Raw genomic sequence first — 15,286 nt, 5'->3', positions numbered from 1 at the left:
GAAAAGAGAAAGGACCCAAATAAATAAAATCATGAATGAAAGAGGAGAGATCACAACCAACACCAAAGAAATACAAACAATTCTAAGAACATATGATGAGCAACTATATGCCAGCAAATTAGATAACCTGGAAGAAATGGGTGCATTCCTAGAGATGTATCAACTACCAAAACTGAACAAGGAAGAAAGAGAAAACCTGAACAGACCTATTACTACTAAGGAAATTGAAGCAATAATCAAAAATCTCCCAACAAACAAAAGCCCAGGGCCAGAGGGCTTCCCAGGGGAATTCTACCAAACATTTAAAGAAGAATTAATACCTATTCTCCTGAAACTGTTCCAAAAAATAGAAATGGAAGGAAAACTTCCAAACTCGTTTTATGAGGTCACCATTACCTTGATCCCAAAACCAGACAAAGACCCCATCAAAAAGAATTACAGACCAATATCCTTGATGAACATGGATGCAAAAATTCTCACCAAAATACTAGCCAACTGGATCCAACAGTACATTAAAAGGATTATTCACCACGACCAAGTGGGATTTATCCCTGAGCTGCAAGGTTGTTTCAACATCCACAAATCAATCAATGTGATACAGTATGTAAAGAAAGAACAAGAACCATATGATCCTCTCATTAGATGCAGAAAAAGCAGTTGACAAAGTACAGGATTCTTTCTTGATCAAAACCTTCAGAGTATAGGGATAGAGGGTACATACCTCAATATCATAAAAGCCATCTATGAAAAACCCACAGCGAATATCATTCTCAATGGGGAAAAATTGAGAGCTTTCCCCATAAGGTCAGGAACATGGCAGGGATGTCCACAATCACCACTGCTATTCAACATAGTATTAGAAGTCCTAGCCACAGCAATCAGACAACAAAAAGAAATCAAAGGCATCCAAATCAGCAAAGAAGAAGTCAAACACTCACTCTTTGCAGGTGATGTGATACTTTATGTGGAAAACCCAAAAGACTCCACCCTAAAACTGCTAGAACTCATACAGGAATTCACTCAAGTGGCAGGATATAACATCAATGCACAGAAATCAGTGGCCTTCCTATACACCAACAACAAGACAGAAGAAAGAGAAATTAAGGAGTCGATCCCATTTACAATTGCACCCAAAACCATACAATACCTAGAAATAAATCTAACCAGAGGCAAAGAATCTGTACTCAGAAAACTATAAAATACTCATGAAAGAAACTGAGGAAGACACAAAGAAATGGAAAAATGTTCCATGCTCATGGATTGGAAGAACAAATATTGTGAAGATGTCAATGCTACCTAGAGCAATCGACACATGTAATGCAATCTCTATCAAAATACCATCAACTTTTTTCAAAGAAATGGAATAATCCTAAAATTTGTATGGAACAAGAAAAGACCCCAAATAGCCAGAGGAATGTTGAAAAAGAAAAGCAAAGCTGGTGGCATCAAATTCTGGACTTCCAGCTCTATTACAAAGCTGTCATCATCAAGACAGTATGGTACTGGCACAAAAACAGACACATAGATCAATGGAACAGAATAGAGAGCCCAGAAATGGACCCTCAACTCTATGGTCAACTAATCTTCGACAAAGCAGGAAAGAATGTCCAATGGAAAAAAGACAGTCTCTTCAACAAATGGTGTTGGGGAAATTGGACAGTCACACGCAGAAGAATGAAACTGGACCATTTCCCTAACACCACACACAAAAATAGACTCAAAATGGTTGAAAGACCTAAATGTGAGACAGGAGTCCATCAAAATCCTAGAGGAGAACACAGGCAGCAACCTCTTTGACCTCAGCCACAGCAACTTCTTCCTAGAAACATCGCCAAAGGCAAGTGAAGCAAGGGCAAAAACTTGGGACTATTGGGACTTCATCAAGATAAAAAGCTTTTGCAAGATAAAGAAACAGTCAACAAAACCAAAAGATAACCGACAGAATGAGAGAAGATATTTGCAAATGACATATCAGATAAAGGGCTAGTATCCAAAATCTATCAAGAACTTATCAAACTCAACACCCAAAGAACAAATAATCCAATCAAGAAATGGGCAGAAGACATGAACAGACATTTTTCCAAAGAAGACATCCAAATGGCCAACAGACACATGAAAAAGTGCTCAACATCGCTCAGCATCAGGGAGATCCAAATCAAAGCCTCAATGAGATATCATCTCACACTAGTCAGAATGGCTAAAATTAACAAGTCAGGAAACGACAGATGTTGGCAGGGATGCAGAGAAAAGGGAACCCTCCTACACTGTTGGTGGGAATGCAAGCTGGTGCAGCCACTCTGGAAAACAGTATGGAGGTTCCTCAAACAGTTGAAAATAGAGCTACCCTATGACCCAGCAATTGCACTACTGGGTATTTACCCCAAAGATACAATGTAGGGATCCGAAGGGGTACGTGCACCCCGATGTTTATAGCAGCAATGTCCACAATAGCCAAACTGTGGAAAGAGCCAAGATGTCCATCGACAGATGAATGGATAAAGAAGAAGTGGTATATATACACAATGGAATATTATGCAGCCATCAAACGGAATGAGATCTTGCCAATTGCAATGACGTGGATGGAACTGGAGGGTGTTATGCTGAGCGAAATAAGTCAATCAGAGAAAGACATGTATCATATGACCTCACTGATATGAGGAATTCTTAATCTCAGGAAACAAACTGAGGGTTGCTGGAGTGTTGGGGGGTGTGAGGGATGGGGTGGCTGGGTGATAGACATTGGGGAGGGTATGTGCTATGGCGAGCGCTGTGAATTGTGTAAGACTGTTGAATCACAGACCTGTACCTCTGAAACAAATAATACATTATATGTTAAAAATAAAAAAGAAGAAGAAGAAGATAGTAGGAAGGGAAAAATGAAGGGGGGGAATTGGAGGGGGAGACGAACCATGAGAAACTATGGACTCAGAAAGAAACTGAGGGTTCTAGAGGGGAGGGGGCTGGAGGGGTGGGTTAGCCTGGTGATGGGTATTAAAGAGGGCACGCTCTACATGGAGCACTGGGTGTTATATGCATAACAATGAATCATGGAACACTACATCAAAAACTAATGATGTAATGTATGGTGATTAACATAAATAAAATAAAAAAACATTTTATTGGAAGAACAATTTTTGAGGGGAAGGTAGCTAAATTGTCATTCACATCTCATTTTAAAATTAGTTTAATAAGTATACTTTTCTAACATATAGCTTACTCACAGAAGGAAGGAAGGAAGGATGGAAGGAAGGAAGGAGGCTCTGCTTTAAAAGGATAGTAATATGCAGTTTCAAATAAAAGCATTTTAAGAGATCTACCTAATTAAAGGAATTTCAGGTTAAAGATGGTGTGTTCCCAAGATAAAATAGAGAGAAGCAGCAAAAATTATGTGAGCGGTATGGATAAAGGAATAAGAAGGAGGTGGTGGATGTTGGATGGTGATGGGATGTTGGAAAGTGATAAGGAAGAGAGAACTGAGTCAGTACATAAAAGCTGATACAACTACAAAGGCAGATATACTGGTAATATATTCCAGCTCAGCTCTACTGTGTAGGTCTCCTCTCATTCAGTGAGATACTGAATAGAATGAGAACAGAATTTATATTTTATACTTACTTTACTATTCTTTTTAATAGTTTAAGCACATGACAGATGCTTTACAATTCTTTTTAATAGTTTAAGCACATGACTGATGCTTTGCTCAGTTACAGTAATACGAATCACCCAAATTCATGTACTCTAGTGGAAGCTATATCTAATTTTCTGTATACACTTTTTTCTGGTGTAGCTTTCACACATAATGCAATGACCCTGAAAATACATTTATTTTTTATTCCATATTTTCAACATATTTGAGGTTATATTTTTAAAATATGCACTTCATTTTGATTTTTAAAATAAACTTCAAAGGACAGAGCACTACTAAGCCCTAAGATGTAATTACATGATTCATTTTCATTTTTATTTCACTTATTCACTTAAAAACAAGAAAACATTTGCACAAAGAGCCTGAACTACAAATTCTGTCTCCTCCAGCTTAAAGTACTAAAACAGATTATTTATTTTCTTTTTATCAAGTCGGTAACATTAGATTTCCTATTATTTTTTCCTAAGGAAATCAGTGGCATATTTAGAAATCTAAGTTTTAGGAAGTCAAAGAGACAGTGAATTCTATAACCGTAACCAATTTAACTTTCAATCAACCTTAAATATGTCAACTGAAATGCTCTGACATTTGAATGAACATTTCTGAAAACTTATCATGCTCTAGGTTCCATCAAAAATCTTGTCATAAGGAAAAAATTTTATCAGAGTTAACCACTGAAATTGTTTTAATAATGCCTTTATCAGGCTTTAACAGCACAGCGCTAAAAAAGGGAAGGAGTAAATGGAGGGAGGAAGTTTTAAGATATGAGATAATGGTCCTGAAATTGGAACTGTCCTGGAAAATCCATCAGGTGTGGTATCCAATCCAACAGGATCTGTGGTGATGACTTTTCCCATGAAAATTCCGAGTACTAGGTTTTAAGCTTCTTAAACTCTCTAAATTGCTCTTTCCTAGTAGCACCCCAGAGAGCGAGACACATCTAGACAAGATGCCAAACAAGAAACTTTGGCTTAAGATAAACTTGAAAAAACAGTAATGAGTAATGTTAAAAGTAAAAGAAGTGAAGAGAAAGAAAGTTTATACTCAGAAAATTATAAAGTTGATAAATCAACCAAAAGGTAGTTTCCAAGAAGAATGAAAATCAGTGAGCTAAACTCTCTCCTTGAAATCCCCAGCGCCTGCTATTTGATTTTTACTTTTCTTGGCATTTATATCACTTGTTGAATTTACTTTAATTTGCATATACAAGTATTAAGAGTCTTCCTGTGTTGTTTAGAAAAGAATATGGTGTCCATAGCTCTCTGTCCTAATACCAGTGCCCTGAGCCACCCAGGCGCCCCGACATGCTATGAGGTCTTAAGCAAGTTACTTTTTTTTTTTTAAGATTTTATTTATGTATTTGTCAGAGAGAGAGCATAAGCAGGGGGAGTGGCAGGCAGAGGGAGAAGCAGGTTCCCTGCTGAGCAAAGAGCCCAATGCAGGACTCAATCCCAGGACCCTGGGATTGTGACCTGAGCGGAAGGCAGTAGCTTAATCAACTGAGCCACCCAGGCGTCCCTTAAGCAATTACTTTATCTATTTTCTTATCTGTAAAGTGGAGATAATAAACTCTGGTCTTTGGTTTATATGACTATTAAGTTATATGATGCATATAAAGAACCCAAATACCCTCAAGTCTTAATTATTTTTCCCATTCATCTTGAGGTATGCTATAACGTGTTATGGAAGCTACATGTGTGGAACCAAAAAAAAACCAGAAAGTAAAACTCTGTTGAGCTATTTTTTTTCCTTTCACTTCAGATAAGCATCTTAAATTCCCCTATGTGCAAACAAAAACAAAAACAAAAAAAGGTTGAAGGGGGGCAAAAAGACTTAGCAGCACTGAGTGGAACTGTGGCTTACCTGTATCTATGGAAGAAACAAACAAATAAAAAATACTTAGTAGTTTGGGTTACATCAAACACATTATTATAATTATTGACACTGCTCCAAATCATAATATGGTGCTTTAATTTACACAGAACTCTGTGTTGTTTGTGCTATATTTAAAGTTTTTTATTTTACTTTTTATGGATTTAAACAGTACTGGCTCTGTTCCTACTAAATGTCTGGCTAAAATATTTTTTAACAAAATTTAAGATATTTATTTTAAAGTTTCAGAATATAGTTAAACAGACAATTCAGGATAGAAAAAGGTATCAGTCTGCGAGATATTTTCCAGTTAAAAACTATAAGAGCTGGAAGATTTTACAAGGTCAATCAAAATATCTGCTTCTGATTAAACCTAAGAATACAATACAAACCTGAATAATGAGATTTTAATAAACTACAGAAAAAATTATTCAATTTCTTCAATCCAAAAGATACTGATAAATCAAATTATATAGAGTTTAGTCTGTGCTAGCTACTATCCCAAGAGCTTTATACATGTTAACTTATAATGAAGGATCTGGGAAATCACAAAACATTTAAGATCATTTGAATTGGAATTTTCTAGAAGTATTCAAATGATCTTAAAGAATACAACAACACATAAGGCAGAGAAATCTTAGAAAAGGTTGGACATGTGACTTTCCTTGGCCCTCTCCACTCCCGCTTCAGTCAAGATGGAAACACTCAAGTGTTTGTGAAAGGTACTGTAGAGAGTGACCGTCAGGACAATGCCAAGCTTATACGCCATGAGGATTTTCCAGGATGGAGGCAGTGGACAGTGGGGGCTGGGTAATAATTTCTCCTTATGGAGACTGAAGGAAGAAGATACTCCATCAGAGGTGGGAGGTGGACCTCAGGATGAGGACCATATACAACAGTTTATGACTGAGGAATTTTCCTCTGAACTTGGGATATCATTTCAAGCACACTACTTTGAAGTTCTCATATCCTCCATGGTAATTCTTTTGGGTTGGCCCCACCTCTTCCACAAGGTAGGAAAGAGAGAGGGCCCCTGTAGAACCATAGATGGGAGTTTTATGGGGAATGAAGGAAAGTGTGTTTAAACACAAATTGGCACCTCTTCTGCACCTCCCTGGGGTTTATTCGGGGACCAGGAATGAAATGAAGGAGGCTGGACATGTGGTAGAAAGCACCACCCAAAAAAAAGTCCCAAGTGAAGAACTCAGTAGCAGACAGGAGACACATCCCTTCTCCCCAACTGTACTATCAGAAGGTTTCTTTAAAAGTGGGGAAGCTGTGTTTAGTTTACATTTTTCCTTCTGGCTTCCTGATTAGAACCAAAACATATAAAGAAATACTGATTACAGATTATTACAGGCTAAATTGTGACCCCCCTCTACATTCATATGTTTAAGTCCTAACCCCCACCAACCTAAAAATGTAACTATGTTAGGAGACAAGGTCTTTTTTTTTTAAATCTTTATTGTTATGCTAATCACCATATATTACATCATTAGTTTTTGAAGTAGTGTTCCATGATTCATTGTTTGTGCATAACACTCAGTGCTCCATGCAGAACGTGCCCTCTTTAATACCCATCACCAGGCTAACCCATCCCCCTACCCTCCTCCCCTCTAGAAACCTCACTTTGTTTTTCAGAGTCCATCGACTCTCAAGGTTCGTCTCCCCCTCTGACTTACTCCCCTTCATTATTCCCCCCCTGCTATCTTCTTCTTTTTATTTTTTCTTAACATATGTTGCATTATTTGTTTCAGAAGTACAGATCTGTGATTCAACAGTCTTGCACAATTCACAGCGCTTACCATAGCACATACCCTCCCCAATGTCTATCACCCAGCCACCCCATCCCTCCCACCCCCCACTACTCCAGCAACCCTCAGTTTGTTTCCTGAGATTAAGAATTCCTCATATCAGTGAGGTCATATGATACATGTCTTCTCTGATTGACTTATTTCACTCAGCATAACACCCTCCAGTTCCATCCACGTCGTTGCAAATGGCAAGATCTCATTCCTTTTGTTGGCTGCATAATATTCCATTGTGTATATATACCACCTGTTCTTTATCCATTCCTCTGTCGATGGACATCTTGGCTCTTTCCACAGTTTGGCTATTGTGGACATTGCTGCTATAAACATCGGGGTGCACGTACCCTTTCGGATCCCTACATTTGTATCTTTGTGGTAAATAACCAGTAGTGCAATTGCTGGATGGTATGGTAGCTCTATTTTCAACTGTTTGAGGAACCTCCATACTGTTTTCCAGAGGGGTTGCACCAGCTTGCATTCCCACCAACAGTGTAGGAGGGTTCCCCTTTCTCCACATCCCCGCCAACAACTGTCGTTCCCTGACTTGTTAATTTTAGCCATTCTGACTGGTGTGAGGTGGTATCTCATTGAGGTTTTGATTTGGATCAGCCTGATGCCGAGCGATGTTGAGCACTTTTTCATGTGTCTGTTGGCCATTGGGATGTCTTCTTTGGAAAAATGTCTGTTCATGTCTTCTGCCCATTTCCTGATTGGATTATTTGTTATTTGGATGTTGAATTTGATAAATTCTTCATAGATTTTGGATACTAGCCCTTTATCTGATATGTCATTTGCAAATATTTTCTCCCATTCTGTCAGTTTGTCTTTTGGTTTTGTGGATTCTTTTGCTGTGCAAAAGCTTTTTATCTTGATGAAATCCCAATAGTTCATTTTTGCCCTTGCTTCCCTTGCCTTTGGCGATGTTTCTAGGAAGAAGTTGCTGTGGCTGAGGTTGAAGAGGTTGCTACCTGTCATCTCCTTTAGGATTTTGATGGACTCCTGTCTCACGTTTAGGTCTTTCAACCATTTGAAGTCTATTTTTGTGTGTGGTGTAAGGAAATGCTCCAGTTTCATTCTTCTGTATGTGGCTGTCCAATTTTCCCAACACCAGTTGTTGAAGAGACTGTCTTTTTGCCATTGGACATTCTTTCCTGCTTTGTCAAAGATGAGTTGACCGTAGAGTTAAGGGTCCATTTCTGGGCTCTCGATTCTGTTCCATTGATCTATGTATCTGTTTTTGTGCCAGTACCATACTGTCTTGATGATGACAACTTTGTAATAGAGCTGGAAATCCGGAATTGTGAGCCGCCAGCTTTGCTTTTCTTTTTCAATATTCCTCTGGCTATTCGGGGTCTCTTCTGGTTCCATACAAATTTTAGGATTCTTTGTTCCATTTCTTTGAAAAAAAGTGGATGGTATTTAATGGGGTTTGCATTGAATCTGTAGATTACCCTGGGTAGCATTGACATCTTCACAATGTTGGTTCTCCCAATCCATGAGCATGGAACGTTTTTCCATTTCTTTGTGTCTTCTTCAATTTCTTTCATGAGTATTTTATACTTTTCTGACTACAGATCCTTTGCCTCTTTGGTTAAGTTTATTCCTAGGTATCTTATGGCTTTGGGTGCAATTGTAAATGGGATCAACTCCTTGATTTCTCTCTTCTCTCTTGTTGGTGTATAGGAATGCCACTGATTTCTGTGCATTGATTTTATATCCTGCCACTTGACTGAATTCCTGTATGAGTTCTAGCAGTTTTGGGGTGGAGTCTTTTGGGTTTTCCACATACAGTATCATATCATCTGCAAAGAGTGAGAGTTTGACTTCCTCTTTGCCGATTTGGATGCCTTTGATTTCTTTTTGTTGTCTGATTGCTATGGCTAGGACTTCTAATACTATGTTGAATAGCAGTGGTGAGAGTGGACATCCCTGTCGCGTTCCTGACCTTAGGGGAAAAGCTCTCAGCTTTTCCCCATGGAGAATGATATTCGCTGTAGGTTTTTCATAGATGGCTTTTAGGATATGGAGGTATGTACCCTCCATTCCTATACTCTGAACAGTTTTGATCAAGAAAGGATGCTGTACTTTGTCAAATGCTTTTTCTGCATCTATTGAGAGGATCACATGATTCTTTTCTTTCTTTTGTAAATGTATTGTATCACGTTGATTGATTTGCGGATGTTGAACCAGCCTTGCAGCCCAGGGATAAATCCCACTTGGTCGTGGTGAATAATCCTTTTAATGTACTGTTGGATCCTACTGGCTAGTATTTTGGTGAGAAGTAGGTTACAGATCTCTTCTCCCGAACTGCTTTCAGGATTTTCTCTGTCTCTGAGACTCGTAAGTTTTACTATTAGATGTCGGGGTGTTGACCTATTTTTATTGATTTTGAGAGGGGTTCTCTGTGCCTCCTGGATTTTGATGCCTGTTTCCTTCCTCACATTAGGGAAGTTCTCTGCTATTATTTGCTCCAATATACCTTCTGCCCCTCTCTCTCTTCTTCTTCTAGGATCCCAATTATTCTAATGTTGTTTCGTCTTATCGTATCACTTATCTCTCGAATTCTGACCTCGTGATCCTGTAGTTGTTTTTCTTTCTTTTTCTCAGCCTCTTTATTTTCCATCATTTGGTCTTCTATATCACTGATTCTCTCTTCTGCCTCATTTATCCTAGCATTTAGTGCCCCCATTTTGATTGCACCTCATCAATAGCCTTTTTGATTTCGACTTGGTTAGATTTTAGTTCTTTTATTTCTCCAGAAAGGGTTTCTCTAATAACTTCCACGCTTTTTTCAAGCCCGGCTAGTATCTTTAAAGTCATGATTCTGAACTCTAGGTCTGACATCGTACTAATGTCCGTATTGAGTAGGTCCCTGGCTGACGGTACTACCTCTTGTTCTTTTTTGCTGAGGTGATTTTTTTCGTCTTTTCATTTTGTCCAGAGGAGAATAGATGAATGAGAGAACAAAATGCTAACAGGTTAACAACGACCCCAGCAAATATACTCTATACAAATCAGAAAAGACCTGAAGCCAGGGGAAAGAAAGGGAAAGAACGAAAAAAGAAAGAGAAAAAAAAAAGAAAAAAAGATAAAAACAAAAACAGAACAATACAAAAAAAGCAGAATATGATCAAATATGATCAGGCTAGTGCACAGATCAGTCTCACACACTAGATTTTGGGCGTATTTTGGTCTGTTAGAAAAAAGTGCCTCCTAAAATTCTAAAGGAAGAAAGAAATATATGTACAAAATAAGGGTTGATACAATGAAGGGATGGAAGATGACTGTAAAGATGAAAATTTTAAAAGATTTTATAAAAGGAATTGATTAGATAAGTTGTTTGAAAAAAGAAAGAAGGAGATTTAAAAAAAAAAAGGGAGAGAATGTGATCAGGCAGGAGACTAGAACAAAGCCATACACTAGTGATTTGGGGTATATTTTGATCTGTTAGAAGAAACTATCTCAAAATTTTAAAGAGAGAACAACATATATATATATATATATATATATATATATATATATATATATATATATGCCAAAAACAAGGGTAACTACCATGAAGGGATAAAATATGACTCTAAAAATGAAAAATAAAAAATGTTTTTTTTAAAAAGGGTTTGATAAGATGGTTGGAAAAGGGAAAAAGAAAAATTAAAAAAAAGTTAAAAAAATTAACTTTGATGAACTAATGAATCATGGTAAAAAATAAAGCCATGACTTCTATGTGCAGTATTCCCCTAGCGCTGGAGTTCTCCCGTTCTCCTTGATTGGGAAACTTGGTCTTGGCTTGCTGGCTGTTCGTGCTGATCTTCTGGGGCAGGGGCCTGTTGCTGTGGTTTCCGAATGTCTTTGCCAGAGGCTGAATTGCCCCACCCTTCTCGGTCTGGGCTAAGCAAGCTGCTCGGGTTTGCTCTCAGGAGCTTTTGTTCCCTGCAAGCTCTCAGTACAGCTTTGGAGGACCAGGGCGAAAATGGTGGTCTCCCAATCGCCACCCGGAGGAGCTGAGAACTCGGGGCCCTGCTCCTCAGTGCGCCCCCAGAGAAAAGCAGTCACTCCCATCTCCCCGGTCTTCGGCCGCACTCTGTGCTCACCCGGCCTGTGACCGAGCGTTTCTATCTCTGGCACCCGACCCCGTGTGGAGTCTCCAAACCCAGCAGATCCCTGCGGTGCGTTCCCGCGCCGCTCCTCCCGGGGGAGGAAGGGGAGTCTCCCCGGCTCTGCCGCTTGTTGGGTCCCTGCTGGAGGAGCAGTGGCCCGACTGGGCCGCAGATCACAATTTATGGCAACCCCGAGCTGAGAGCCTGCGCCTCGGCTCCGTCTCTGCAGCCGGCTTCCCCGCTCCGATACCTGGGAGCTCTGCCACACTCAGGCACCCCCGGTCTTTCTGTGACCCCGAGGGTCCTGAGACCACACTGTCCCGCGAGGGTTCCACCCCCCGCTTAGCCACTGGAGCGACGTCCCTCAGCGGAGCCGACTTCTAAAAGGCCCAATTTTGTGCTCCGCGGCTCTAGCACTTGCCAGAAGCGGCCGATGGAGGCCCCCTCCCCCGCCGTCTATCCTCCCGAATATTGCCTCGGATTCACTTCTCCACACGTCCTACCTTCCAGTAAGTGGTCGCTTCTCTGTTCAGAGAGTTGTTGCTACTCTCCTCTTCGATCTCCTGTTGAGTTCGTAGGTGTTCAGAATGGTTTGATCCCTATTCAGCTGAATTCCTGAGACCAGACGAAATCTAGGTCTCCTACTCCTCCACCATCTTGCCAGGAGACAGAGTCTTTAAGGATGTGATTAAGTTAAATGAGGTCATTACAGTGGGTCCTAATCCAATATAACTGATATCTATATGAAAAAATTAGAACACAAACACATGCAGAGGGAAGACTACTGGAAGATACAGGTTGAAGAAGATAGACTTCTAGTGACCGAAACTGTGAGAGAAAGAATTTCTGTCATTTCAGCCACCTGTCTGTTATGGTGGCCCGCACAGACTGATTCACAGGTCAGCATACGAAGAAACCACCTCACACTCAGAACAACATAAAAGAATCTTGGATTTCCTTTCAGGAGATGGAAAACTCCCTGTCTCAAGTTTAGGAAAAGACTGTAACAGAAATAGTTGGCAGAGGGGCGCCTGGGTGGTTCAGATGGTTAAGCGTCTGCCTTCGGCTCAGGTCATGATCCCAGGGTCCTGGGATCGAGCCCCGCGTCGGGCTCCCTGCTCAGCGGGGAGCCTGCTTCTCCCCCTCCCTCTGCTTCTCCCCCTGCTCATGCTCTCTCTCTCTCTCTCTCTCTGTATCTCTGTGTCTCAAATGAATAAACAAACCTTAAAAAAAAATAGTTGGCAGAAATGACAGAAAATGGCCTCAAGTAACAGACAAGTGGTTTGACCAATTTGAAGTTAAAGTTGAGGTTTCTCCTTAAATGTACTTCACTACCACATTTTTTTGTATGAATTCAGTAGTTAAGAGAATCCAATCTTGAATCCACACTGCGTGATCTTGAACAAACTCCCCAGTAAAGGTGTCAGTCAGATCATGTCACCTCCTTTGCCTTTTTTTAAAGATTTTATTTACTCATTTTTAGAGAGAGAGAGAGAGAGCATGTGTGCAGGGGAAATGGCAGAGGGGGGAGGGGGAGAGGGGAGGGGGAGGGGAAGGAGCAGAGGGAGAGGGAAAGCAGACTCTGCACTCTGAGCTTGGAGCCCCACGCTGGGCTAGATCCCACAATCCTGAGATCATGACCTGAGCTGAAACCAAGAGTCAGAGGCTCAACTGAATGAGTCACCCAGGCCCCCCATGTCACTTCCTTTCTTAAAACCCTATATGATGGTCCATCCCACTTGGAATAAAATCCAAATCCTCCCAATTCCCTTTCAACCTTCCAAGCTCAGGCCCCTGGTCTGCTGGGTCATGTTTCCTGGGCTCATTGGGCTTGGTCTCCACCCTGTCTGTGCTGTTCCCCCAGCAACAAGCTACTCTCCCCTCAGACCCTTTCACCTGTTCTTCCCTTTTACAGAAATAATCTTCCACAGGTACTCACAAGTTTCATTCTCTCATTATGTCAAACTAAATATCACATTTTCTAAAATTCTGTCCCATCCAGTCACTTTCCCTCCCGTGTTTTCTTTTCTATGCCACTTATCAGCACCTAGTATCAAGTCAAAGATCCCATTTTAAGTGTGTGTTGCCTGCCTCCTCCACCAGGCACAGGCTCAGAGAGAGCTGCGTCTGGGCTCTTTTGCCCACAGCTCTACCCCCAGGGCCTAGAATAGTGCCTGACCACAGGCATTTGGTTCACATTTGCTGAAGGAATGATAAATAGGGAAATAGGGATATTAGTTGAATATCCTTCATAGAGTTATTTCTGAGACTATTTGTGCATAGAATTATTTGTGCAGAGTCCTTCATAAGAAAAATAAATGTAGATATTATTTTATAGAAGAAGTAGAAAGGTACATAAAATTCATGAGAGGCAAGCATGGTATATGCTGTCGGCATGGTTTCATGCTAACACTTCAGCTACAGGAAAACAACTTTGTAAGCCAAAACCAGTTAGTTCTTCCCCACACCCAGGCAACTGTGGATTAAACAGACAGTGAGCTGGAAGGGAGAAAAACATGGCCTAGCGATGGCTTGGAATCAAAATGAGTGAAATGTGATGCTCTCCAAAACTAGCATTTCCAATGTTTGAGGTGGAAAACAGGATTAAAGTTGAGAAGATAAACCTTTTCTCAAAAATGTTTTTTTGCCAGTAAAGGTGAATGGAATATTTTGCTTGAAGAGTCACAAGTTCTAGAACAATCTGACTTATCCATATCACTATAAACAAAAATGCCCATTAAAAGCCAAAAATAAATTATTTTTTGGATTACCCACATCACTGCTTCCCATTAAGAACTGACTACATAGCTCAAATGTCAGTTTAAACAGGCCAAAAAGATTATCAAAAGCCAAGCACACACCCCTCTCCACCTGCGTACACTATTTCTGTCTCTAACTTTCAACTCAATAAAATCTATATCTGGACAATGCTGAGGCCCCATGATATGAACATTATACATTGACTTCAAGATGTATAACTGATACAGTTACATTCCACTTAGAAGGCTGCCTGACTTCCTCCTTCTTGCCCTTGGCAAGTTTCGTCCATTGAATACTTTCAGTTTCCTAGCTCCTAAATCCACTTGCCTGAAGTTTTCTCTTTTCCCTCAAAGTCTTAAAAGAAGTGACAACATTCACATTAACAGATGAAAAGGGAAAACATTTTTCAGGTTTCCAACTGGAAATGAGATAGTCCCACACATCCTTAAGTATCATAGCTATGAAGCAAAAGAAATAAATGTCCTGCAGCTCAAACATAGGTGATTCAGCTAGCTACCATGGACCAATGATCTGAGCAGATCTTTTGGATACATACATTTTTAGACGATTTGCTTTTACGAAAAGCATCACTGTGTAAAGTTCCTACTGGATAAGTTTACATAAGATGATTCTGAGATTAAATGCTTCCATGTGATTAAAGTCACATTAAAAGTGAGATATGTGACAATGAGATCCTACAGAAAAAAAACAGACACGGTAGCCAAAGGATCTCGCCTGAAAATCAGAGTTGTGCTCCGTAAACCTCTGGCAAGTGAAACACAATGGGAAGGCATTCATGCTTTTACGTATGGAGTCTAGAAACTATATAATTAAGGTCAGACCCAAACATATGAGTATAATTAGAGAACTACAGACAGTAGAGGAAAACAGAATAGGTAAGTGAATAATGGAATGCTATACTTTTAAAACAGGTTTGACTCTAGGAGATACTTTAAAAAAAATAAACTTAATAAAAATAAAAAAAAAAAAAAACCTGAAGAGTGACCCCTAACTAAAGACAAAGTTGGTCTTCTTTTACAAACTGTATACATAAAATAAAAGCATATATCATCATTGACTAATAGTATCATTAAAGTTAT

The sequence above is a fragment of the Zalophus californianus genome, chromosome 14, assembly GCF_009762305.2.
Source record: "Zalophus californianus isolate mZalCal1 chromosome 14, mZalCal1.pri.v2, whole genome shotgun sequence".
Taxonomy (NCBI): Eukaryota; Metazoa; Chordata; class Mammalia; order Carnivora; family Otariidae; genus Zalophus; species Zalophus californianus.
Note: the sequence above shows the minus strand (reverse complement) of the source record.